Source organism: Mobula birostris, chromosome 28 (genome assembly GCF_030028105.1).
Source record: "Mobula birostris isolate sMobBir1 chromosome 28, sMobBir1.hap1, whole genome shotgun sequence".
Classification (NCBI taxonomy): Eukaryota; Metazoa; Chordata; class Chondrichthyes; order Myliobatiformes; family Myliobatidae; genus Mobula; species Mobula birostris.
This window is the reverse complement of record NC_092397.1, coordinates 30,860,033-30,884,716: the sequence shown is the minus strand read 5'-3', so window position 1 is coordinate 30,884,716 and position 24,684 is coordinate 30,860,033. Positions and strand designations below refer to the sequence as shown.

The 24,684-nt window shown below is 45.4% G+C and overlaps 1 long non-coding RNA gene and 2 other non-coding genes across 3 annotated transcripts in view; 2 read left to right on the top strand and 1 right to left on the bottom strand.

The window, feature by feature from the left end:
• LOC140188998 (uncharacterized) overlaps positions 1-24,684 on the top strand; it is a 516,848-nt gene that overhangs the window by 34,330 nt on the left and 457,834 nt on the right. The window lies entirely within an intron of this gene.
• Positions 49-120, top strand: trnag-ucc (transfer RNA glycine (anticodon UCC)). Its single transcript has one exon. It is a non-coding gene; the product is annotated as a tRNA-Gly (tRNA).
• trnan-guu (transfer RNA asparagine (anticodon GUU)) lies at positions 4,693-4,766 on the bottom strand. Its single transcript has one exon. It is a non-coding gene; the product is annotated as a tRNA-Asn (tRNA).

The following is a 24,684-nucleotide window of genomic DNA, read 5'->3' as shown; positions in this document are numbered from 1 at the left end:
GAACTATAGAAGATGCCTCACTACTCAGATGCTTTGTTACGTCATTGAGCGATGGTGGTATAGTGGTGAGCATAGCTGCCTTCCAAGCAGTTGACCCGGGTTCAATTCCCGGCCATCGCAGGGTGTACGGTTTTAGACTACATAACATATAAACCTCTGACATAGACACGATCTACGCAGAACTCCATTGACCTAGTAATCGACACGCTAATTCAGGCTGTGAGTGTAAATTGATTCATTAATTATCATTAATTACTTAATTAATTAATTAATTATTCATTAATTACCCCCTCCCCTTTCTAGATCTTTCTGTCTCTGTCTCTGGAGACAGCTTATCCACTGATGTCTAATATAAGCCTACTGACTCTCACAGCTATCTGGACTATTCCTCTTCTTACCCTGTCTCTCGCAAAAACGCCATCCCCTTCTCGCAATTCCTCCGTCTCCACCGTATCTGCTCTCAGGATGAGGCTTTTCATTCTAGGATGAGGGAGATGTCCTCCTTTTTTAAAGAAAGAGGCTTCCTTTCCTCCACTATCAACTCTGCTCTTAAACGCATCTCCCCCATTTCACGTACATCTGCTCTCACTCCATCCTCCCGCCACCCCACTAGGAATAGGGTTCCCCTGGTCCTCACCTACCACCCCACCAGCCTCCGGGTCCAACATATTATTCTCCGTAACTTCCGCCACCTCCAACGGGATCCCACCACTAAGCACATCTTTCCCTCCCCCCCTCTCTCTGCTTTCCACAGGGATCGCTCCCTACGTGACTCCCTTCTACATTCCACCCCCCCATCCCTCCCCACTGATCTCCCCCCTGGCACTTATCCGTGTAAGCGGAACGAGTGCTACACACGCCCTTACACTTCCTCCCTTACCACTATTCAGGGCCCCAAACAGTCCTTCCAGGTGAGGCGACACTTCACCTGTGAGTCGGCTGGGGTGATATACTGCGTCCGGTGCTCCCGATATGGCCTTTTATATATTAGTGGGACCCGATGCAGACTGGGAGGCGCTTTGCTGAACACCTACACTCTGTCCGCCAGAGAAAGCAGGATCTCCCAGTGGCCACACATTTTAATTCCATATCCCATTCCCATTCTGACATGTCTATCCATGGCCTCCTCTACTGTAAAGATGAAGCCACACTCAGGTTGGAGGAACAACACCTTATATTCCGTCTGGGTAGCCTCCAACCTGATGGCATGAACATCGACTTCTCTAACTTCCGCTAATGCCCCACCTCCCCCTCGTAGCCCATCTGTTACTTATTTTTTATACACACATTCTTTCTCTCACTCTCCTTTTTCTCCCTTTGCCCCTCTGAATATACCCCTTGCCCATCCTCTGGGTTCCCCACCCCCCTTGTCTTTCTTCCCGGACCTCCTGTCCCATGATCCTCTCGTATCCCTTTTGCCAATCACCTGTCCAGCTCTTGGCTCCATCCCTCCCCCTCCCCCTCCCACTTTCAAATCTCTTACTCACTCTTCCTTCAGTTAGTCCTGACGAAGGGTCTCAGCCTGAAACGTCGACTGTGCCTCTTCCTAGAGATGCTGCCTGGCCTGCTGCGTTCACCAGCAACTTTGATGTGTGTTTCATTAATTATCATTCACTGGTTGTGAATCAGAGTTGGAATTCACATCCGTCAAGAGTTTCTCGTTAAATCCTGTTCTGACTCTATTCCAGATTCTACAAGAATGGACACTTCACAGGAAGGATTGGCAGAATTTGTAAAGTGTTGCCTGATTAAAGTGTTTGAGCTTGTTTGCCTTCATTGGAATATCAGAGACTGAGAGGAAACTTGACCAAATTATCAGAATCAGAATCCTTTATTATCGTCGAGGATGTGGACACATACAGGGAATTTGATGTCGGTTTCCCTGAGCTCTTGCTGCACAGAATCAAAAAGCAAACAAAACAATAGTGCAAATAACCGTGAACTGTATACAATGAGGTGCTGAATACCAGTGTATGTACAGGTGGACTTGGTTTATAATAGACTAAAATTCAAGTGTTCATAAGACTGATGGCATATGGAAAGAAACTGTTCTTGTACCTACGTGTCCTGGCATACAGTGATCTAAAGCGCCTACCAGAAGGAAGGAGTTGGAACAGGTGATGTCCAGGGTGTGGTGGGTCTACAGTGATGCTGCTTGCTCGCTTCCTGACTCTATGAGAGACATAGATTGGGCAGATAGTCAGAATTGGATTCCCAGGGTAGGGATTTGAAATTCCAGCGGGAATGAATTTAAGGTAGGAGAGAGTTTAAAGATGTGCGGGTCATGTTTTTAGACAGCGTGGGGTGGGTGCTTGGACGGGGCTGCCAGGTTCAGAGACGGAAGGGTGTACGATATGTTTAGTGTGGAGTGACATTGATCGAGGCACAAAGAGAAAATCTACAGATGATGGAAATCCAAGCAACACAGGAAATGTTAGAGGAACTCAGCAGGCCAGGCAGCATCTGTGGGAAAAAATACGGTCGATGTTTCGGGCCGAGTCCCTTCATCCGGACTGGAGCAAAAACCGATGAGGAATCAGAGTTAGACGGTGAGGGGAGGAAGAAGCACGAGGTGATATTTGAAACCGGTGGGGGTGGGGAGGTGGCTGGTAAATTAAAGACCTGAAACTTTGATTGGTGAAAGAGATACTGGGCTGGAGAACAGGGAAGGAGAGGAGGCCATGAAAGAAAGAGAAGGGGGCGGAACACCAGAGGGAGGTGATGGGCAGGTAACAGATAAGGTCAGAGAGGGAAAAGAGAATGGGGCTTCATGAAGGAGGGGACATTACTGGAAGTTTGAGAAATCGATGTTCATGCCATCAGGTTGGAAGCTACCCAGGCGGAATATAATGTTTTGGTCTTCCACCCTGAGCGTGGCTTCATCGGAACAATACTGGAGGCCATGGGCTGCCATGTCGGAATTGGAACGGGAAGTGGAATTAAAATGGGTGGCCACTGGGAGATCTCGCTTGTTCTGGTGGAGGGAGTGTAGGTGCTCGGCGATGTGGTCTCCCAATCTGTGTCGGGTCTCACCGATATACAGGAGGCTGCACTGGGAGCACTGGATGCAGTCGATGACCCTAAAGGACTCACAGCTGAAGAGTCGCCTTACCTGGAAGGATTGCTTGGGGCCCTGAATAGTACTGAGGGCGGAGGTGTAGGGACAGGTGTAACACTTGTTTCACTTGCAAGGATAAGTGCCAGGACAGAGATCAGTGGGAGGGACGGACACACATGGGAGTTTGGTGGTGGGATCCCGCCGGAGATGGTGGAAATTACAGAGAATTGTGTGCTGGAGGCGGAGGCTGGGGCGAAGGAGGTAGGTGAGGACAAGACAAACCCTCTGCCCAGGGGAGGGAGCGAGGATGCGGTGGGGGCAGACGTGAGCAAAATGGAAGAGATTCTATTGAGAGCAGCTTTCATGGTGGAGGAAGGGAAGCCCCTTTCTTTGAAAAAAGACGATATCCCCTTTGTTCTTGAATGAAACGCTGTATCCTGAGGTCAGATGCGGCAGAGACGGAGGAATTGAGAGAAGGGGCTGGCATTTTTACATGTAACTGGGTGGGAAGCGGTATAGTCCAGGTAGCTGTGAGGGTCTGTGTGGTTATAATAGACATCAGTGGACAAGCTGTCTTCAGAGATAGAGACAGAGAGATGGAGAAAACGGAGGGAGCTGTCAGATATGGGACAGGTAAACTTTTGGGCAAGGTGGAAGTTGCAGGCAAAGCTGATGAAGTGGATGAGTTCCACATGGGTGCAGAAAGAGGTAGCAATACCGTCATTTACATAGTGTAGGGAAAGTTAGGGAGCGACACCAGTGTAGGCTTGGAACATAGACTGTTCCACGGAGCCGACACACAGGCAGGCACAGCTGGGACCCATGCCGGTGTCCATGGCTCACCTTGTGTTTAAGGGAAGTGGGAGGACAAGTTCGGCCAGATGGAGGTGAATGGTGGTGGAGGGGAGCTGGTTGGGTCTGGTTTCCCGATGGAAGCGCAGAGATTTGAGACCTTCCTGGTGCGGGGGTGGGTGGTTTGCTGGACGTTTATAGGGATTGGACGTCCACAGTGAAAATAAAATGATGGGGAGCCTATGTTGGATGAAAACAATTAGACGCCAACTGAATGATCCAAAATTTAATCAAGCCCACGACATTAGACCCGGCAAGTCCGTTAATTCCAAAGATGTCGCTCGAGGAAACATGCACTTATGGTCAAAGAGAATGGTGAAGGAGTATGTAACTTACACACTCCTGACAAAAATATACCATGCGCCTTGGGTACTGTACTCTCTCTTTTCCCTTCTTCTATCCGGCTGAAGGTACAAGACAGCACGTAGTACAGGCTCGTGGATAGCTTCAACTCCGCCGTTATGTCTATTGGATGGTGCCCGAGACGATAAGATGGAGCCTTGACCTCACAATCTACCAGTTATGATGTGGCACCTGATTGTTTACCCGCACTGTGCTGTCTCTGTCGCAGTTACATTTCATTCTGCATTCTGTTATTGCTTAACATTGTTCTTTCTCAATACGTTGTGTAATGATTTGATCTCTAGAAATAGTGTGAAAGAGAAGCTTTTAAAAACATTTTAATTCCCACTGAAGTTAACGCTGCAGTCGCAGGGTCTCTGCACAGCACAGCGTTACCCAGCTGGCAATATAACACTCTGCAAAAACTGCCGGGTCACCAGCGTCCCTGGGTGGGCTCGAACCACCAACCTTTCGGTTAACAGCCGAACGCGCTCACCGATTGCGCCACAGAGACAGACTGGGAAATGGAGACTATGAATGGTCCATTCCGGGGTTGGAAGATGGTGACTGACAATTGATGCTGTGAACCGGCTTTTCACATATCACAATCACAACATTGGAATTAAACTTGAACTTCCACCAACGGCAGCTGACACCGCGGCTTACCCGGAATTCCAAAGGCTGAAATAAAAGGATACTAAACGTCTTCTATCGTCAGATGACTGGATACACCATTTCAGTGAGAGTCTGTGATTTCTCTTGTTCCTGAATTCACAGCTCCGTTAGACACTCTGAGCTGATGCATTAACAACGACCTCGATTCAAACAGAGCATCAATCTCCAGCGATACGGTCAAACACTTCACTAATTTTCTTAGTGACGGCACGTGAACAAACACTTCAATTAAACGCCATTGTCTCTGATGCAAACATTGGACGATTGAAGACCAATACATCACAATTCTCGGGCATTACTTCAGCAGAGTCTTTGGTGGCGATGAGGCCGATAGATTTAATGTTAAACGCCAGATTTGTCACGGAAGAGCTACTTTTACAGATTTCATTGTTTATTGTTTGATAATTATTGCACTACAAATGGAGACCAGCGACACTGAACGACCCATATCTCGTGTCCCTGCAGTTTCCGATGTTGAACTGTCCTTCAGTCCTGCAACTCCCTCCTGGTCGCACACACAAAAGTCTGGAAACACAGATACGAAGAAAAATGTAAGAGAGAAAATAAGGTCGGGATAGAAACCGTCAAATAACGACGTTCTTGATGTGCAGATGCTGCAAATATAAGGCAATACCCAGACAGTCCGCTGAGTTCTTCCAGCATTTTGTCTGTGATATTGCTGATATAACAGATTTTATGAGCATCTCAAATCTGACAAAGGTCAAAGGAAATTGTCTTGAGCCGGAGGGCGGTGAGTCTGTGGAATTCTTTGCTGTCGACGGCGATGGAGCCCGAGTCACTCGGTATGTTTAACGCGGAGGGTGGTAGTTACTTGCTCAGTAAGGAAGTCAAAGACTGGGGAGAGAAGGCGTGAGAATGGAGTTGATGAGGATAATAACTCAGCCAAGATGGAATGGGGCAGACTGACTCTGCAGCGCCTGGGTTCAAGTGTACAGAGTTGTTCGCACTTCTGTTGTTTATGTTTTCTCAACGTGGTATTTATTGTTCTGTGCTTAGCAGTCTGCATTTCACAGGTGGTGTAGAAAACTGCAAAAAATACAGCTTGATACAATCATTTGCAGGTTGACTGTGTGGTTAAGAGTGCATACGATGTATTTACCTTCACCAACCGTGAGATTGAGTTCAGGAGCCGACAGGTAATGTTACAGCTATATAGGACCCTGATCAGACCCCACTTGGAGTACTGTGCTCAGTTCTGGTCACCTCAATCCAGGAAGGATTGGAAACCATAGAAAGGATGCAGAGGAGATTTACAGGGATGTTGCCTGGATTGCGGAGCGTGCCTTATGAGAGTAGGTTGAGAGAACTCGGCCTTTTGTCCTCGGAGCGACGGGGGATGAGAGGTGACCTGATGGAGTTGTATAAGATGATGTGAGGCATTGATCCTGTGGATAGTCAGAGGCTTTTCCCCAGCGCTGAAAAGGCTCACAGGAGAGGGCACAGTTTTAAGGTGCTTGGAAGTAGGTACAGATGGGAAGTCAGGATTAAGTTTTTTTTTACGCAGAGTGGTGAGTGCGTGGAACTGGCTGCCGGCGACGGTGGTGGAGGCGGATGCAATAGGGTATTTTAATAGACTCTCGGATAGGTACATGGAGCTTAGAAAAATAAAAGGCCTCTACTCGTTGGAATTTAGAAGAATGAGGGAGGATCTCATTGAAACCTATCGAATATTGAAAAACCTATAAAGAGTGGATGTGGAGAGTATGTCAGCCCAGCTTCTATGACCCTGACGTTGATGTTGAGCCGAATCGCCCTGGAACATAGTGATGAATTCCTTTGAAAAATGTCCTCCTGTCTCCCAGGCTGAGTGTCGCGGCTGTCATGGTCGAGGGATTAGGGCGGTAGACCAGAAATTCATTAAAGTTTCAGCGAGCTTGTTCCACTGCGGAGGGAATAACCCGTGTCCACGTAATTTCAAATTATTTTATTCTGTCTCCCAAAGAGTTAATTTTGTCGCCGTCTCCTGATAAAACTATAGAATAAAGAAAAGAAAACTATGTATTTTATTGCGCTGTAAAGCTCTTGTTATGAATTCAGGGCGTTCATTGGAAAAACCATGGATTGAGTGACTCTGGTCACTCTAAACATGCGGATGATCATCTGCCGCGAGCATGGACTGACCTGCTTTCCTGTTTAGCCGTACATCTTCAGAATTGGTCCCGACTCCTGATCTTGTGGCTCAGTGAGTTTGCAAAGGAATGGGATTATACCAGAGAGTATCGGCTCTCCTGACCGGACAAACCTTAATGCGCTCTGCCCCATCCCCTCGGTCGCTAAAGATATCTTTCCTCATGCAGGCAGGATAGCGGGGTTGTTTGGGTCTACCTTCCTCAGGCGGCGATAGAGACCACAGGAGGAATGAGTCTATTTCGCGTCAATTCAGTGCAGCTCAGCCGGTGTCCATTGATATTTATGCCGAAGGACAGCCCGGAGGCAAAGAGAGAGAACCCGGAAGAGATACGGTGGAAGATGAACAGAATGTATGACAGCAGGGCCACTGAAACCGGGTTCAGTAAATAATGTGAAACACATTGATTGCTGACATGTCGGGAACGAGGTCTCCGAATGGGTCGGAGCACCGACAGCACAGAGATAATATCAGGATGAGGCAGGAGATAGCAAATACGAGAAGAAAAGCAGAGAGAAAGGTGCGAAATAAATCAACAAAGAACAGTTAGTAAAGGAAATATTTATAAAGGAGGCCCTCCATTGAAGCTTAGAAAACCAGAGGGCAATGGGCAACCCTAGGTAATTTCTAAGGTAAGGACATGTTCGGCACAGCTTTGTGGGCCGAAGGGCCTGTATTGTGCTGTAGGTTTTCTGTGTTTCTATGAAACGATGTGACGTCAGCAAAGAATCGACAAATGAAAATGAAGAGAAGAATGAGCAACGTCCACGACGGAGCAGCGCGTCACCACGTTCAGACAACAGCAGAGAGGCGCAGCGGCAGCGTGCTGGGCCCATGGGCGTCCATTCGGCCGATGGATTGACGATTGTTTCCATGGAGAGCTCTGGAGGTGACGGAGGTCATATCAAATTAACCCGGGCCTATCAGGATAGTAGAAAACTCTCCTGACGTGTGTGAACTTAGAGAGCATCTCAGGGAGAACTTCATGCGGATGGTGTTTGGAAACTGGAACCCATGACTGAGTGGCTGGTGAGGCAGGTGCCCCTCACAACATTAGAGAATTGTCTGGGCGACCACCTGAATCATCAAGACATTGAAGTCAACAGCTAGTAAGCGAGCCCTTTTCTGGTGTGATCGGTAGTTGATTGTCAGCACGGACATTGTGAGCCGAAAGGTCTGTTTTAGGGTCGCATGATTCTGTGAATCTATATTACATTTGTGAATCACAGTAAAGGGTTTTATTTACTCTGGTAATGGGGGAGGGGGATGAGAGAGATCCCATTGTGTATAAATAGACAGAGTGGGTGGTGAGCAGACTGACCGCACTCAGCGTGAACACATCATCCGACATGTTTTGATGTGTCCTAGTTGGCTGTGGGAATCTGAGTTAGAGTGCGAGCAGGAAGCTGCACGGATCGGTTCACCGGGGAAAATGTGAGGGACAGCACTTCAGTCCTTGATCCACTGGCCAGCCCAGGGTGAATAATAATTTTACACTCACCCGTCGATTTAAATAATTTCGGGAATTCGTACGCGAGTTGTCAGGGTTGGACCACTCGGACGCTAGAAGTGTATGACTGTGGTTCGAGCTGTTTTCTGAATGTGGTCACTGTGATTCCTCACTCTGGTGCAGTTCCTGTTATGTCCGGTTGAGGTCGCCATCCTCCGACAGACCGGAGATACACAGCACCCAGTGTTTCAATGAAGTGGGAGTGATCGCTTCAGAATTCGATTAGCTACATATCGTTTCCCGCCTGTCGCACTAAAAAAAAGCAGAAATATAAATATATAACTGTGATTAAAAATGTTGATTCCAACAACACGGATTTGGGCTCGAATGAGAGCACTTCCCTTCGCTAATCCTTGGACACAACAGGTGACTGAATCGCTGGAGCAAACTGAGACACTGCTGTGGGAGGGACACGAGTGAAAGGCTCCAGTATTACAGCTGAGAAACATCAAGGTAATTCTGTTCACCCTCCTGTCCTCTTAAATGTGCATGACATGAGCTGTTAACAGCAATTGCTCGTTAGTATAGTGGTTAGTATCCCCGCCTGTCACGCGGGAGACGGGGTTCAATTCCCCGACGGGGAGAGATGAATTTTACTACATTATTCAACGGGAATATTGAATTCAAAAGAGAAATAAAAGCAGACAAAGAATTGTGTTTACGTTAATTTGGGCATTGGGAAGGATGGAATTGCTCGGGCTGCTGCTGTGAGCCTTCCGAGAAGAAAGTGATGTTACTGTCAACCTCTTTCCTCAAGTATCCCCTGAGAATCTATATCTCAGCACCGTTCTTTGTTACTTGTTCGTTGTTACACAGAGTCCATCATTCCGGGCATATTAATCAGGGGCTTCTGTTGTCAACTTTCAATTCCCGCATGGTCCCACCACAGTAGTAAGGTAACTAACTAATATCAGACCAGACGAAGGGTGCCGGTCGGAAACGTCGACTGTTTACTCCTTTTCCATCGATTTACTTGGTCTGCTAAGTTCCTTCAGCATCTTGTGTGTGTTGCTTGGATTTCCAGCATCTGCAGATTTCTCTTCTTTGTGACCAATATTAAGTGTCACCCTGGAACACATCGATTGCATCCTCATCTTGTTTTGGTGTGCAAAATGGCTCCAGTCCCCTGCTGTGCAAAGGGAAACTCTGCTCTTCAAAGACCTTTCTTCCCTGGGTTGACTGCACACTATCTGTGAACTATCCTTGCCAAGGCGCTACATTAACTTCACTTGCTGTAACATCCACAGTCCCCACTTCCCTTTGCGTCCTGTAAAGGACCACATGAATTGTGGATGCAGCTGAATTGCACAGAAAAGTCGAGACTCCCCAGTGATCCTGTCATCGTCTGTCTGCAGAATAGGATTGCTGAACGATAGGAGGCAGCTGTCCTTCGGGTCCTCTCACCACAGAGTGCTCTCAGTAAGAAACTTAAACAAGTTTCAACACCAGCAGGAATATAAACCCCCTTTCCCACTGTACACTGGAGTTGCACAAACTTCCTGGCAGGGAATGAGGCTAATCAGAAGGGTTCCAAAGGTGATGATAGAGTCGTATGTAACTCCTGCCCAAACTTCTTCACTTTAACAGCTTCTAACGGGATCTGCACGGATAAAATCGACGATGTTTTGCATTATTTCAGTCCAATAATGACACAAGTTCCTCCCCTCTCGGCCAACAGGAAGTTTAATGCTGTTCAGATTTGAAAGGCCATGATGCAGCTTGCTGCCACTTTGTTAGAAATATCTTTGATGACCAGACTTGTATCATGTAGCACTACAGCAGTGTTGTTAGCCGATCACTGCAACACTGGGGTCATACTGATGTTCTCACGATCCCGTCTGGTAGGTCCCCAGAACAGGAACACTACAATCCAATTACACTCATCAGTCTCCTTCGTGCTTCAATGCTGGCAGGCGTTAATATTTTCTGCTACAGACTCCAAATATCAATAAATATTTGACAGCTTTTGTTCAGGCCAAAGGCTCAATTTAAAGGCAAAGGGGATACCCTTGGCAAACAGCAGTAGGCCTGCCATCCTATACTGTAAGTGCCATTAACAGAGGTTATAGGATCACTGGTGACATGGACATTGCACGTACTGTTACCTAAATCTGTTCTCATTACTTGGTAGGTACAGTAACAGACTTCACCCTCATCCTCATGAAGCAGCTTCAGAGCTGAGGATTTATGCAGTCCATGATGAGAAGTTTATTGCCATCGTTCAAAGCAGTTTCATTGGCAAGTGTGATTTCTCTGGGCAGTGCGGTCCAGTGCTCCCTTCACAGCTCTAATCTTCTCATCACAGTGGTAAACAGAATCAAACTCAGTACAATTGAGGGGTAGAGATTGCACTGTTAACCCACCTTCCGAATGTCTGGGCCCCCTACAGTACACTCAACAACTCCACCGTTTAGTCCCAACGTGCATTCATAACCAAGGGTCATGTTGTTTGAGTGGAACAGGAGCTGTGCTGCCTCGCCTGTGACATGAGGTGCACAAACCACATACCCACTAACATTTCTCCCAGTATCGGATCAGGAGAAGAAACTGTCAATGCCAAACCCTGACATGCGGGCTTACATCAGGTGCTATTTTACAACGGACAGAATTACAATTGTACAGATTCCACAGTAGAGATTGGGAAAGGATAATTTAAAGTAAGCTTCATAGTCTGTGGTGGTGATGGCGATAGAGGCTGAAACTGACTGTTATCAAAGTTGCCTTGGCGCTGAGGGTATCTTTGAGTTCGGTGGCCAGGCTGTCTCCATCTTTTACCCCTACTGTGTCCACCGCCAACATCCCCATGTTTGTTAAAGTGAATCAAAGAAAAGCAAAACACATACAGTTAGAATAGCTTTTTCTAAACAATGCTATACGCTTTTCAAAACAAAAAATAATACCAGTCACAAGTGGGTGACAAGTCAAAAGCATGTAAAGCAGGTAATGTTGAAAGTAAGAGTGAAACTGTAAACAGAAGTTAATCTCGCAATGATCAAAAACAATGGGGTTACTGTCATTCTTATTAAATATAAAACAGAATACAAATTAAAATAACGTTCAAATTAATAAATAATTAAACAAATTAATCAAAAATTAATTAATAAAATAACGGGCAACTGTCACAATATTTTTATACAACGGTGAACATTAATGAGACAATGGTAGAGCAGCCCAGGGAGTCTCCTCTATTTTAAAAGCCTGAGCGTTGAAGGGTAATGACTATTCCTGGACCTGGTACTATCGGATGTGAGGGCTCGCATAACTTCTTGATGGCAGCATCGAGAAACGAACATCGCCTGGATGATGGGGTCCTTGATGACGATGCTGCTTTCCTTCGGCAATGCTCCGTACAGATGTGCTCATAGTGGGGAGGGCTTTACCTATGCTGGACTGGCTGCATCCACAACTTTTTACGGTTCACTTCACTCAATGGTATTGATGTTTCCACGCAGATCATGATGCAACAAATCGGGATATTCTCCTCTGTACATCTACACAAGTTTGTCAATGTTCGAAACAACATTTACACAAACTTGCATAGTATTGGCTGTAAGTGCTGGTCAACCGTTCCAGGGTGCGAACAAACTCTGTTCCTCTAAACCTCTACACTAAGAATTGTGTCAACATTGTGGAAATTACAATCACACACTATCTGTTGCTTTTACAACTTGCTACAACCTTCCTACTTTTCTGTTCCTTTTTCTCCTGCTGGAACTTCAAAAACCTTTGTAAAGTGCAGCACACAATATCTCCAGGTTTCTCTTCATCAACTCTCTCTTCCATCCTGAAAGAATCCCAGTTGGAGGGAGGTGATTGACAGTGGCCATGTACTGCTCTCCACTATCAGGGCTGTACAAGTCTCAGTGCTTGAAGCGCTGGGGTTGGACTACTCTTCAAGGGTGGAGCACAATGTAAGGTGGGTTCAGGTCTGCGTGCACTCACACAGCGCTGAGAGTTTTATAGGTCTAAGTCCTCGTAGCAAACGTCTATATATCGCAAATTACTTTACCCTGTGTGTTTCCAGTGTTGCAAGTGTCTGGTGTACAGTGTGCGGAATTTGGTCTGTATTCAGCCGTGTCTTCACTGTGTCATGTCTGTCTTTATCTGTACAGCAAATGGATGCTACTGGAAAACTGTGTCCCCACAGAGTTGTGTTGGGGTTGTTGGGGTTGCTGGGGTCTGTGTCCCTGTCATATGGTGCAGAACAAAGTGGGGTTTATTATCGTTAAATTTAAGGTCCTTGCAGGAATGTTACAGTTCTCTGATTACACAGTGCAAAGCCAGTTAAGTGTCTATGTATAATAACAACCTCCGTCATTTCAGTACTGGTCAGTCACTGTGGAAGTCTTTGTATCAACTATTATCAAGACCTGTCTCTTAATGACATGCTGCCAACAGTTGTAGAGGTCTGTGCGGTGCGGGCTGTTGTAAAGATCTATCTTCTTACAGTGCGGTGCCTCGTGTTGTAAAGGCTTTTGCCCTTACAGTAAGATGCTGATGGTGTTTATAGCTCAGACGTAGAGTGCTGTGCTTTTGTCATCGGTGGAACGTTTTGATAAATCTTTGTACTTGTATCAGAGTCCGGTGCTGGTCTGTGCCTTTACTGACCTGTACTGTGCTCCAGCAGCTCACTGTGCTTGGAGCGTAGTGGCAGAGTATTTACAGAAGTGTGTCCTTATTACTCGAACTGACCATATACACTTGGGTAGATTAGAAGTCTCCTGGAGACCACACTGAGTTTTTCAGACCATCAGTGGGCAGAAGATCACTGTGGAATGGGGTAGACCAGTAAACCAATCAATTATATACAAGCTTCTGGTACCACCTTCCTACCGTCCCGCTCCCAGTCTCTTCCCACGGCTCGGCATGCTATTTCCCCGAAGGACCTGTCCAGTTCCTCTTTTAACACACTGAATGGTTATTCCCATCAGCTCGGCAGTCTATGTGTCCCAGATGCGAACCACAGTCAGAGTAGAAATAAGTGTTTCGTCACTATCTCCATTTGATCCTTTGCCCACTGGTGCTGTGATCATTCACCAATAAACAGTGAACAGTACAGCACAGGAAGAGTCCCCCCAGTTCACTCTGTGTCTGTTTACCATGATGCCAGTTTAAACTGCATGTCTGCTTGCATGTAGTCTGTGGCCCCCAATGGACTAAACCCCCCGAATGATTTCCAGTTCCATTGGCAAGTGTGATTTCTCTGGGCAGTGCAGTCCAGTGCTCCCTTCACAGCTCTAATCTTCTTATCAAAGTGGCGAACAGAATCAAACACAGTACAGTTGCGGGGTAGAGACTGCACTGTTAACCCACTTTCCAAATGTATGGGCCCCCTACAGCACACCCAACAACTCGACCATTTATTCCCAACGTGCATTCATAACTAAGGGTCAAGTTGTTTGAATGGAACAGGAGCTGTGCTGCCTCATCAGTGACATGAGGTGCACAAACCACACACCCACTAACATTTCTCCCAGTATCGGATCCGGAGAAGAAGCCGTCAATTCCAAAAATTGACATGGGGGTTTACATCAGGGGCTATTTTACAACGGGCAGAATTACAATTGTACAGATTCTACAGTACAGTTTGGGAAAGGATAATTTGAAGTAAACGTCATAGTCTGTGGTAGTGCTGGCGGTGGAGGCTGAAACTGACTGTTATCAAAGTTGCCTTGGTACTGTCGGCATCTTTGAGCTCGGTGACCAGACTGTCCATAAACAAAGTGCACCTCTCACTGCCGTCTCCATCTTTCACCCCCACCGTGTCCACCACCAACATCCCCATGTTTGTTAAAGTGAATCAAAGAACAGCAAAATCCATACATTTAGAATAGTTTCTTTTTCTAAACAATGCTATATGCTCTTCAATACAAAAATAATAGCATCCACAAGTGGGTTACAAGTCAAATGCATGTAAAGCGGGTAATGTTGAAACTAAATTTAGAGTGAATTTGTAAACAGAAGTTAATCTAGCTAATCAATGCCAGGAGTATTGCGGGGAAAGCGGATGAGTTGAGGGTGTGGATTGACACGTGGAAATATGATGTTGTAGCAATTAGTGAAACTTGGCTACAGGAGGGGCAGGACTGGAAGCTTAATATTCCAGGGTTCCGATGTTTCAGATGTGATCGAGGCAGAGGAATGAAAGGTGGGGGAGTAGCATTGCTTGTTAGGGAAAATATTACAGAAGTGCTCAGGCAGGACAGATTAGAGGGCTTGTCTACTGAGTCCTTATGGGTGGAGCTGAGAAACAGGAAAGGTATGGCCACATTAGTGGGATTGTCTTACAGACCACCCAATAGTCAACGAGACTTGGAAGAGCAAATCTGCAGAGAGATAGCAGGCAACTGCGGGAAACATAAAGTTGTGGTGGTAGGGGATTTTAATTTTCCATACATTGATTGGGACTCCCATACTGTTAGGGGTCTAGATGGTTTAGAGTTTGTAAAATATGTTCAGGAGAGTTTTCTATATCAATATATAGAGGGACCAACTAGAGGGGATGCAATATTGGATCTCTTGTTAGGAAACAAATTAGAGCAAGTGACGGAAGTCTGTGTAGGGAAGCACTTTGGTTCCAGTTATCATAACACCATTAGTTTCAATTTGATCATGGACAAGGATAGATCTGGTCCTAGGGTTGAGGTTCTAAACTGGAAGAAGGCCAAATTTGAAGAAATGAGAAAGGATCTAAAAAGCGTGGATTGGGACAGGTTGTTCTCTGGCAAAGATGAGATTGGTAGGTAGGAAGCCTTCAAAGGAGAAATTTTGAGAGTGCAGAGTTTGTATGTTCCTGTCAGGATTAAAGGCAAATTGAATAGGAATAAGGAACCTTGGTTCTCAAGGGATATTGCAACTCTGATAAAGAAGAAGAGGGAGCTGTATGAAATGTATGGGAAACAGGGGGTAAATCAGGTGCTTGAGGAGTATAAGAAGTGCAAGAAAATACTTAAGAAAGAAATCAGGAGGGCTAAAAGAAGACATGAGGTTGCCTTGGCAGTCAAAGTGAAGGATAATCCAAAGAGCTTTTACAAGTATATTAAGAGCAAAAGGATTGTAAGGGATAAAATTGGTCCTCTTGAAGATCAGAGTGGTCGGCTTTGTGCGGAACCAAAGGCAATGGGGGGGATCTTAAATAGGTTTTTTGCGTCTGTATTTACTAAGGAAGCTGGCATGAAATCTATGGAATTGGGGGAATCAGGTAGTGAGACCATGGAAACTGTACAGATTGAAAAGAAGGAGGTGCTTGCTGTCTTGAGGAAAATTAAAGTGGATAAATCCCCGGGACCTGACAGAGTGTTCCCTCGGACCTTGAAGGAGACTAGTGTTGAAATTGCGGGGGCCCTGGCAGAAATATTAAAAATTTCGCTGTCTACCGGTGAAGTGCCAGAGGATTGGAGAGTGGCTCATGTTGTTCCGTTGTTTAAAAAAGGATCAAAAGGTAATCCGGCAAATTATAGGCCAATGAGTTTAACGTCAGTAGTAGGTAAGTTATTGGAGGGAGTACTAAGAGACAGAATCTACAAGCATTTGGATAGACAGGTGCTTATTAGGGAGAGTTAACATGGCTTTGTGCATGGTAGGTCACGTTTGACCAATCTGTTGGAGTTTTTCGAGGAGGTTACCAGGAAAGTGGATGAAGGGAAGGCAGTGGATATTGTCTACATGGACTTTAATAAGGCCTTTGACAAGGTCCCGCATGGGAGGTTAGTTAGGAAAATTCAGTCGCTAGGTATACATGGAGAGGTGGTAAATTGGATTAGACATTGGCTCGATGGAAGAAGCCAGAGAGTGGTGGTAGAGAATTGCTTCTCTGAGTGGAGGCCTGTGACTAGTGGTGTGCCACAGGGATCAGTGCTGGGTCCATTCTTATTTGTCATCTATATCAATGATATGGATGATAATGTGGTAAATTGGATCAGCAAGTTTGCTGATGATACAAAGATTGGAGGTGTAGTAGACAGTGAGGAAGGTTTTCAGAGCCTGCAGAGGGACTTGTACCAGCTGGAAAAATGGACTGAAAAATGGCAGATGGAGTTTAATACTGACAAGTGTGAGGTATTGCACGTTGGAAGGACAAACCAAGATAGAACATACAGGGTTAATGGTAAGGCACTGAGGAGTGCAGTGGAACAGAGGGATATGGGAATACAGATACAACATTCCCTAAAAGTGTCTTCACAGGTAGATAGGGTCATAAAGAGAGCTTTTGGTACATTGGCCTTTATTAATCGAAGTATTGAGTATAAGAGCTGGAATGTTATGATGAGGTTGTATAAGGCATTGGTGAGGCCGAATCTGGAGTATTGTGTTCAGTTTTGGCCAACAAATTACGGTAAGGATATAAATAAGGTTGAACGAGTGCAGAGAAGGTTTACACGGATGTTGCCAGGACTTGAGAAACTCAGTTAGAGAGAAAGGTTAAATAGGTTAGGACTTCATTTCCTGGAGCGTAGAAGAATGAGGGGAGATTTGATAGAGGTATATAAAATTATGATGGGTATAGATAGAGTGAATGCAAGTAGGCTTTTTCCACTGAGGCAAGGGGAGAAAAAAACCAGAGGACATGGGTTAAGGGTGAGGGGGGAAAAGTTTAAAGGGAACATTAGGGGGGGCTTTTTCACACAGAGAGTGGTGGGAGTATGGAATGAGCTGCCAGACGAGGTGGTAAATGCGGGTTCTTTTTTAACATTTAAGAATAAATTGGACAGATACATGGATGGGAAGTGTATGGAGGGATATGGTCCGTGTGCAGGTCAGTGGGACTAGGCAGAAAATGGTTCGGCACAGCCAAGAAGGGCCAAAGGGCCTGTTTCTGTGCTGTAGTTTCTATGGTTCTATGGTTCTATGGTTCTAGTAATGATCAGCAACAATGTGATCACTGTCATTTTTATTAAACTAAAATCAGAATGCATGTTAAAATAACATTCAAATTGTATAGGGCAGCTGTCACAATATTTTTATAGAAAGGTCAATATTACTGATATAACGGTAAAGCAGTCCAGAGAGTTTCCAGTCCTCACACAAATATTATCCATTCCCTTAACAGTTTGAATCACTTGATTTCACCTGGAATTATTGTAAACCACTCAGAATTTTACTTACCTCTTTTCATCTCAAACAAGTAACAGTCTACATTTTCTTTAACCTGAGCTCATTTACTCATCATTTACAATAACATTCATTACGATGGAGTAAATCCGTGAACTTCTGGAATATCTTGCTTGTCTACTTTACAAATTCATTAACGTGCTCATCTGCTTTTTGTGCAATACTGTCTATCATATGTCACTGTGGAGTGTGAAGGAAACACTTCAATATAACACACCATTTTAGTTCAGAGTGCATAAAAGTCTCCATATTGCTCATTCTGCCATCGTGCCAGTGAGAGGTTTACACCTGCCTCGTCGAGTACTCAGGAGACACGACTGGGGTGGGCTTTGTTGTAACTGCACCTGTGGGAGGCAGGGGTACAGCAGGTTCCTACTACTTCCTACTCAGACATTGGTACCAGTTGTGTCTTGTTACGCATTGAGGTAGACTCGATTACATTTTCCTGTTCTTTCTGAGTCTTTTTTCTCTAACTTTATTTCATCTTCTTTGCTCTTACTGTGAGAAACAACCAATTATTTTTGCATTTCACTCCAGGTGAACATCACAGTGCACCTGAAAGCTTCAAACCTTTCTCCTTATATCTGTACTTCTGCAAGCACCCCCTTCTTCCATTCCACCCACTGCTCAACACACTTCATTCTGTCTGTCCGTAATGTGTGAACACACACGCCACCGGAGTTCTCTTAGATGTCCAGGACAGTGACTCTCACGTGACCATTCAGACACACAATCAGGGCACACACTCATACTTCAGAATTCCCTTTCTTTCGTGCATCATGGGAAGTGTGCTTAGCTCCCCCCGCCCCTACTCACTTTACATCTACAGTATGACTGTGTGGCCAAGTATACTTCCAACACCATTTACAAGTTTACTGATGACACCACTGTTGTGGGCTGTATCAAAGGGGTACAGGAGGGACACCGAAAACTTGGCTGAGTGCTATAATAACAGCAACCTCTCACTCAATGTCAATAAGACCAAGGGACTTATTGTGGCCTTAGGAGGGGAAAACCAGAGGTCCATGAGACAGTAATCAAAGGACGATTAGAGATGGAAAGGGTCAGTAACTTTGAATTTCTGTGTGTCACTCTCTGAGGACCTGTCCTGGACCCATCGTATAAATATTATTGTGAACAAGGCCCGACTGCTCCTCTACTTCCTCAGGAATCTCAGAGATTCAGCTGGACATCGAAAACTTTGCCAAACTTCTATAAATGTATGGTGGAAAGTGTGCTGACTTGCTGCATTACGGCCTGGTATAGGAACACCAATGCCTTTGAGTGGGAAATCCTACTGAGTGGTAGTGGATTCGGCCCGGCATATCGTGGGTAAAACTCATAGCCACTGAGCACATCTACATGAAACATTGCCGTAGGAAAGCAGCTTCCATCGTCAAAGATCCTCACCACCCAGGCAATGATCTTTCCTCACTGCTGCCATCAGGTAGAAGGTACAGGTACCTCAGAACTCGCACCACCTGGTTCAGGAACAGTTACTACCCCTCAACCATCTTGTACAAAAGGGGATAGATACACTCATGTACGGACTCAGTTATATTGTTATTTCATACTCATTATCTACTGGTATTTATTTTCTTCATTTGCACAGTTTGTTTACAGTTTATTGTTATTGAAATTTACAGTTCACAGTTACTGTTCTATAGATTTGTTAAGAATGCCTGCAGAAAATGACCCTGAGGATTTCAGAAATATAATAGAAATACTGTATAGAAAATCTACAGCACAATATAGGCCCTTCAGCCCACAAAGTCGTGCCGAGCATGTCCTGACCTGTGAACTACCTTGGCTTATCTATAGCCCTCTATTTTTCTAAGGTCCATGTATCCATCCAGGAGTCTCTTCAAAGACCCTGTCATTTCCGCCTCCACCACGGCCGCCAGCAGCCCATTCCACGCACTCACCACTCTCTGTGTTAAAAACCTACCCCTGACATCTCCTCTGTACCTCCTTCCAGGTAGGTTGTATGTGGTTTCACATCTGTACTGTCAGAGTAAATTGTACTTTGAAGTATATGGTGACATATAAGTACTATAATAACAACTTGACTTGGGTTTAACTTTTGACTTTGACAATATTTTTCCGTGACACTCTTTTTTCACGGAGTGTTCAGTGATCCAGTTACAACGTGCTTTGCCCAGAATTACAGAAGATTATCCACACAAAAATATATAAAATACAAACATTAAATATTTCTAAGACCATGAAGAGTCAAATTAAAATATGAATATTACTGTCTATAACACACTCAATTTCCGTGGGAGTGGGACACCGATGCCGGAAATCTCCCACTGTCCCCATTCTATTTACAATGTTCGCAAATTCCCCAGCTGCTCCAGTGATTGACAGCTCCCGCCGCCCCTCCGGCACGTGACACGATATGATTACTACACTGGCGCGCAGACATCACAGAGGGCCCTCCTTCACGATGTCGTTTCCTGGGAAACGGCCGGGTCCCGGGCTGAGCGGTAAATCGGGGATGGACGCGACGGCTCTGCAGAGAAGTGGAGCCGGTCTCTACTTGTTGGGGTTTCGGCTCCGCTGTGGGATCCGCCTCTCCTCTTCCTGCCCGCGGAACAGTGAGTGTCTGTCAGCGCCTCACTGCACCGGCTCTCTGCCTCAGGTACAATATTTAAAACATATTTGCGCAGTCACATGGATGGGAAAGGTTGAGAGGGATACGGGCCTAATGCAGGCAGATGGGCCGAGTTCAGGTCGACAACTTGGTCGGTGTGGATGAGTTGTACCGAAGGGACTGTTTCATTTCTGTACAAACCAGTGACTCTATTTTGGGAGGTTAAACCAGGGCAGGATCTACGCAGTGAACGACAGGTCCCTGGGAAGTTTTCATGAAGTGTTGTGGATAGTGTAGAGGATTGTCAAAGATTGCAGAGAGACATTGATAGGATGCAGAAGTGGGCTGAGAAGTGGCAGATGGAGTACAAGCCGGAGAAGTGTGAGGTGGTACACTTTGGAAGGACAAACTCCAAGGCAGAGTACAAAGTAAGTGCCAGGGTACTTGGTAGTGTGGAGGAGCAGAGGGATCTGGGGGTACAGGTCCACAGATCACTGAAAGTTGCCTCACAGGTGGATAGGGTAGTTAAGAAAGCTTATGGGGTGTTAGCTTTCATAAATCGAGGGATAGAGTTTAAGAGTTGCGAGGTAATATTGCAGCTCTATAAAACTCTGGTTAGGCCACACTTGGAGTACTGTGTCCAGTTCTGGTCACCTCACTATAGGACGGATGTGGAAGCATTGGAAAGGGTACAGAGGAGACTTACCAGGATGCTGCCTGGTTTAGAAAGTATGGATTCTGATGAGAGATTAAGGGAGCTAGGGCTTTACTCTTTGGAGAGAAGGAAGATGAGAGATGATAGAGGTATACAAGATATTAAGAGGAATAGATAGAGCGGACAGCCACGGCCTCTTCCCCAGGGCACCACCGCTTAATACAAGAGGACATGGCTTTAAAGTAAGGGGTGGGGAGTTCAAGGGAGTTATTAGAGGAAGGTTTTATTACTCAGAGAGTGGTATGGTTTGTGTGTGGAATGCACTGCCTGAGTCAGTGGTGGAGGCAGATACACTGGTGAAATTTAAGAGACTACTAGACAGGTATATGGAGGAATTTAAGGTTGGGGTGGGGGGTTGAGGGTCGGCACTACATTGTGGGCTGAAAGGCCTGTAATGTGCTGTACTGAACGGATCCTGACCTGGATCTGGGCCATACCCTCCAAATATCCAGACCTGCCTCTCGGGTTTTTTTGCACTACCTTACTTTCCCTTTTCTATTTATGATTTATAATTTAAATTTTTAATATTTACTATCGTTTGTACTCCAGGGAGTACGAAGCGCAGAATCAAATATCCCTGTGATGATTGTACGCTCCAGTATCAATTGTTTGGCGACAATAAAGTCAGTACCAAAGTACGAACAGCGCCAAACTGCGAGGTGGGAAACTGCAGGGCATGCATATACATAAGAATTTCTAAAAGCATACACAACAGAGTTACAGGAAAGTGGGCCGAGATAGAGCAGAGGATAACTTGCAAACAAAAGAATGTAGTATATGCAATCCAGAGACGGGCAACAGCTTGAGAACCAGACTCATAGGTCACCTCAGTAATATCACAAGAGGAAACCAAAACAGACCAGTTAGCAGGCACTTTCTGGAGCATGGAATGTATTCCTTGGCAATCCTGGGCCTGGGAACCAACATAAACTGGTCAAACCTCCAAAGAAAAAGAGCAGAGAGGAGATGGATTGAAAGACTACAGACCTATTCCCCAAACGGCCTAAACGAGGCCTAAAAAGCTAGGCCAACAATATAAAATATACCCACTGCACTCAATAATTAAAAACATTGAGAAAATTAGAGGAGGGAGGAAGAGGAGCATCCTCATCAGTCACCCACCCTGAAACAAAATTAAAACAGGTGACCATTAAATAGAAAAGGTACGTCTTTCTTGGGAAATAGAGCCTAACAACTAGGCTCCAGAATGGAAACTAACTCCCCAAATAGAGAGGGATAACATGAGAAATCATAACTCCACTAGAAAGAATAGACTTGTAATGACCAGTTTGATCCAGACACAGCACTCACCCCAACCTCCCAGCTTGCCCCCAAGGGGTAAAATGCATCTCCAGCACATGGCCCTGCCCTGAAACCTAACATCTTCACACCCCATAACCACAGGTCCTCTTCTCGCCAGGGAACCAAACTCACCCCACATCACCAGTTATACCTCCCACCGCCCAGTGGACCCCCGCCCCTCAACCCCACCCCAAAAGGACCTCACACCCCAACTAATGCAGACAGCGCCCAAGTGGACCCTGGCCACAGCCCTTCAAAGGGGCCAATTTAACAATGGACCCCAACCCCAACATACATTAGCCACAAGCTTCTACCACATTATACCCACAGAACAGTGAACTCAGAGTCTGAACAGTTAAGTCACAATAAAAGAACGTAATCTTAAAGGGAGAAATAGGATGAAATCTAACCTCAACTCTAACTAGGTACTGAAGGAGTAAAAATAAAAAAATAGAGGCTCAAAGAATGGGGAAGGTCGAATAATAAAAAGGAGCAGCGCGATTAGCGGATAATTTACCTTTAAGAGTCTTAACAAATAGGGCGGCCGGCAACAGCCAGGCGCTGCAGCAGGAATGGAGAAACATGTTTGCTAAAACAATACAGAGGTGGGAGGTGGGCGGTTTTGCGTGGGGGAGGGGTGTGGGGGGGGTTGCGGGGGGTGGAGCTGAACATTTTAAAGGAATACCAGCTCAGTCTTTACAGCATGGTGGGCTGAGTTGGCTGGAAGTTGGCTGTGTTTTGCTTGATGCGTGAGTGTGTTTTGGAACCTGTTGAGGGAAAGAGAGTGGGGAAGGAACGGAAATTGCTGGGAGGGGGTCGTGTGGATCTGGTAATGGCGGACAAGATAAGAGGCGGGGTTGAGGGAAAGAAAGTGGAGAAGGAGAAGGATAGAGACTTGGGACCAGAGGTAGGCAGCTGGGGAGAGGCGGATTATTGTGAAGGGAGAAATAAAGGGAATGAGGAGGTAGTGAGGGGTTGGATGAATAAAAACCAAGACAAAGGGAATAAAAGAATAAGAAATGATAGTGGAGAAAGCTTTGAAAGTGAGGAAGATGAACAAGCTCAGAGAGGAGGTGTTGTCATAATTAGGTTCAATGAGAAGGCTCAGGGACATATGAAAAAAATTAACCCGTTTGTGCTAACAACAACTCTGACAAATAAGGTAGGGTAAATAGTATTTGCAAAAGTCCTTAATGATGGCAACTTATTGGTAAGATGTGCGAATGAGGAACAACTTGAGAAAGCACTCAAGCTGAGAGAGATAGGAAAATGCAAGGTGGAATACACTGGGAGGGTGGGAGCACAAAACAGTGGTTGTAAAGGAGTGATCACGGGGATACCAATGAGTATAAATATGGAGGAGATAAAGAGGAATATCAAAGGAGGAAAAGTAATGAATGTTCAAAGACTGAAAACAACAAAGGAGGGAGTGAAAAAGGAAAGTGAATCAGTATTGATTGAATTTGAAGAAGGAAGAGTGCCAAGGAAGGTGTTCCTGGGTTTCATGAGTTACCCAGTAAGGGTGTATGTGCTAAAGCCACTGAGGTGCTATAATTGTCAAAGGTTTGGACACGTGGCTAAAAACTGTAAAAGACAGAGGAGATGTGCTAGATGTGGGGATGATCATGAATATGGAAAGTGCGGAACAGGAGTTCAACCAAAATGCTGCAATTGTGGAGGAGCTCATAATGTTGCATATAGTGGGTGCGCGGTTGTGAGACGGGAGACTAAAATTCAAGAAGTAAGAGTGAAAAGAAAGATCACTTATGCAGAAGCTATAAGAATGTCAAGAGAACAGAATAATGTTCCTAATGAACAGGGAGCAATAGGGATACGAGAGATGCAACAAAGAACAAATGACAGGATTTATGTAGACAAAGGCTCTAGTAACATTCATTGCAGGAGTGATTAATAGTACTGCTGAGGTAAAGTCAAAAAGTGACAAAATTCAGCTGGTGGTAAAAGCAGCAGTAAACCATTTAGGGTTAGTAGGACTGACATGGGAGGAAGTGACAGAGAACCTCAGTAATCAGTCAAGCCAGGAAGTGTCATGCGTTGGTTAATACTAATTATGGTGATTCTTTTACAATGGAATGCAAGGAGCTTACTGGCCAATAGCCAGGAATTCAAGCACTTTATTAAAGAAATGGTTGTAAAACCGGATGTAGTGTGTATTCAGGAAACTTGGTTGAAACCAACTTTAGACTTTGTGGTATATGGGTATACAATGATAAGGAAAGATAGAAATCTAGGGGGAGGAGGGGGTTGTGCTATATTAATCAAGCAAGGTATACCATATAGGGTACTGGAAAAAGGAGATGATCAGGAATACATAGTGGTGGAAGTGTGGGAGAGAGAGGAGGGAGTGGTTATA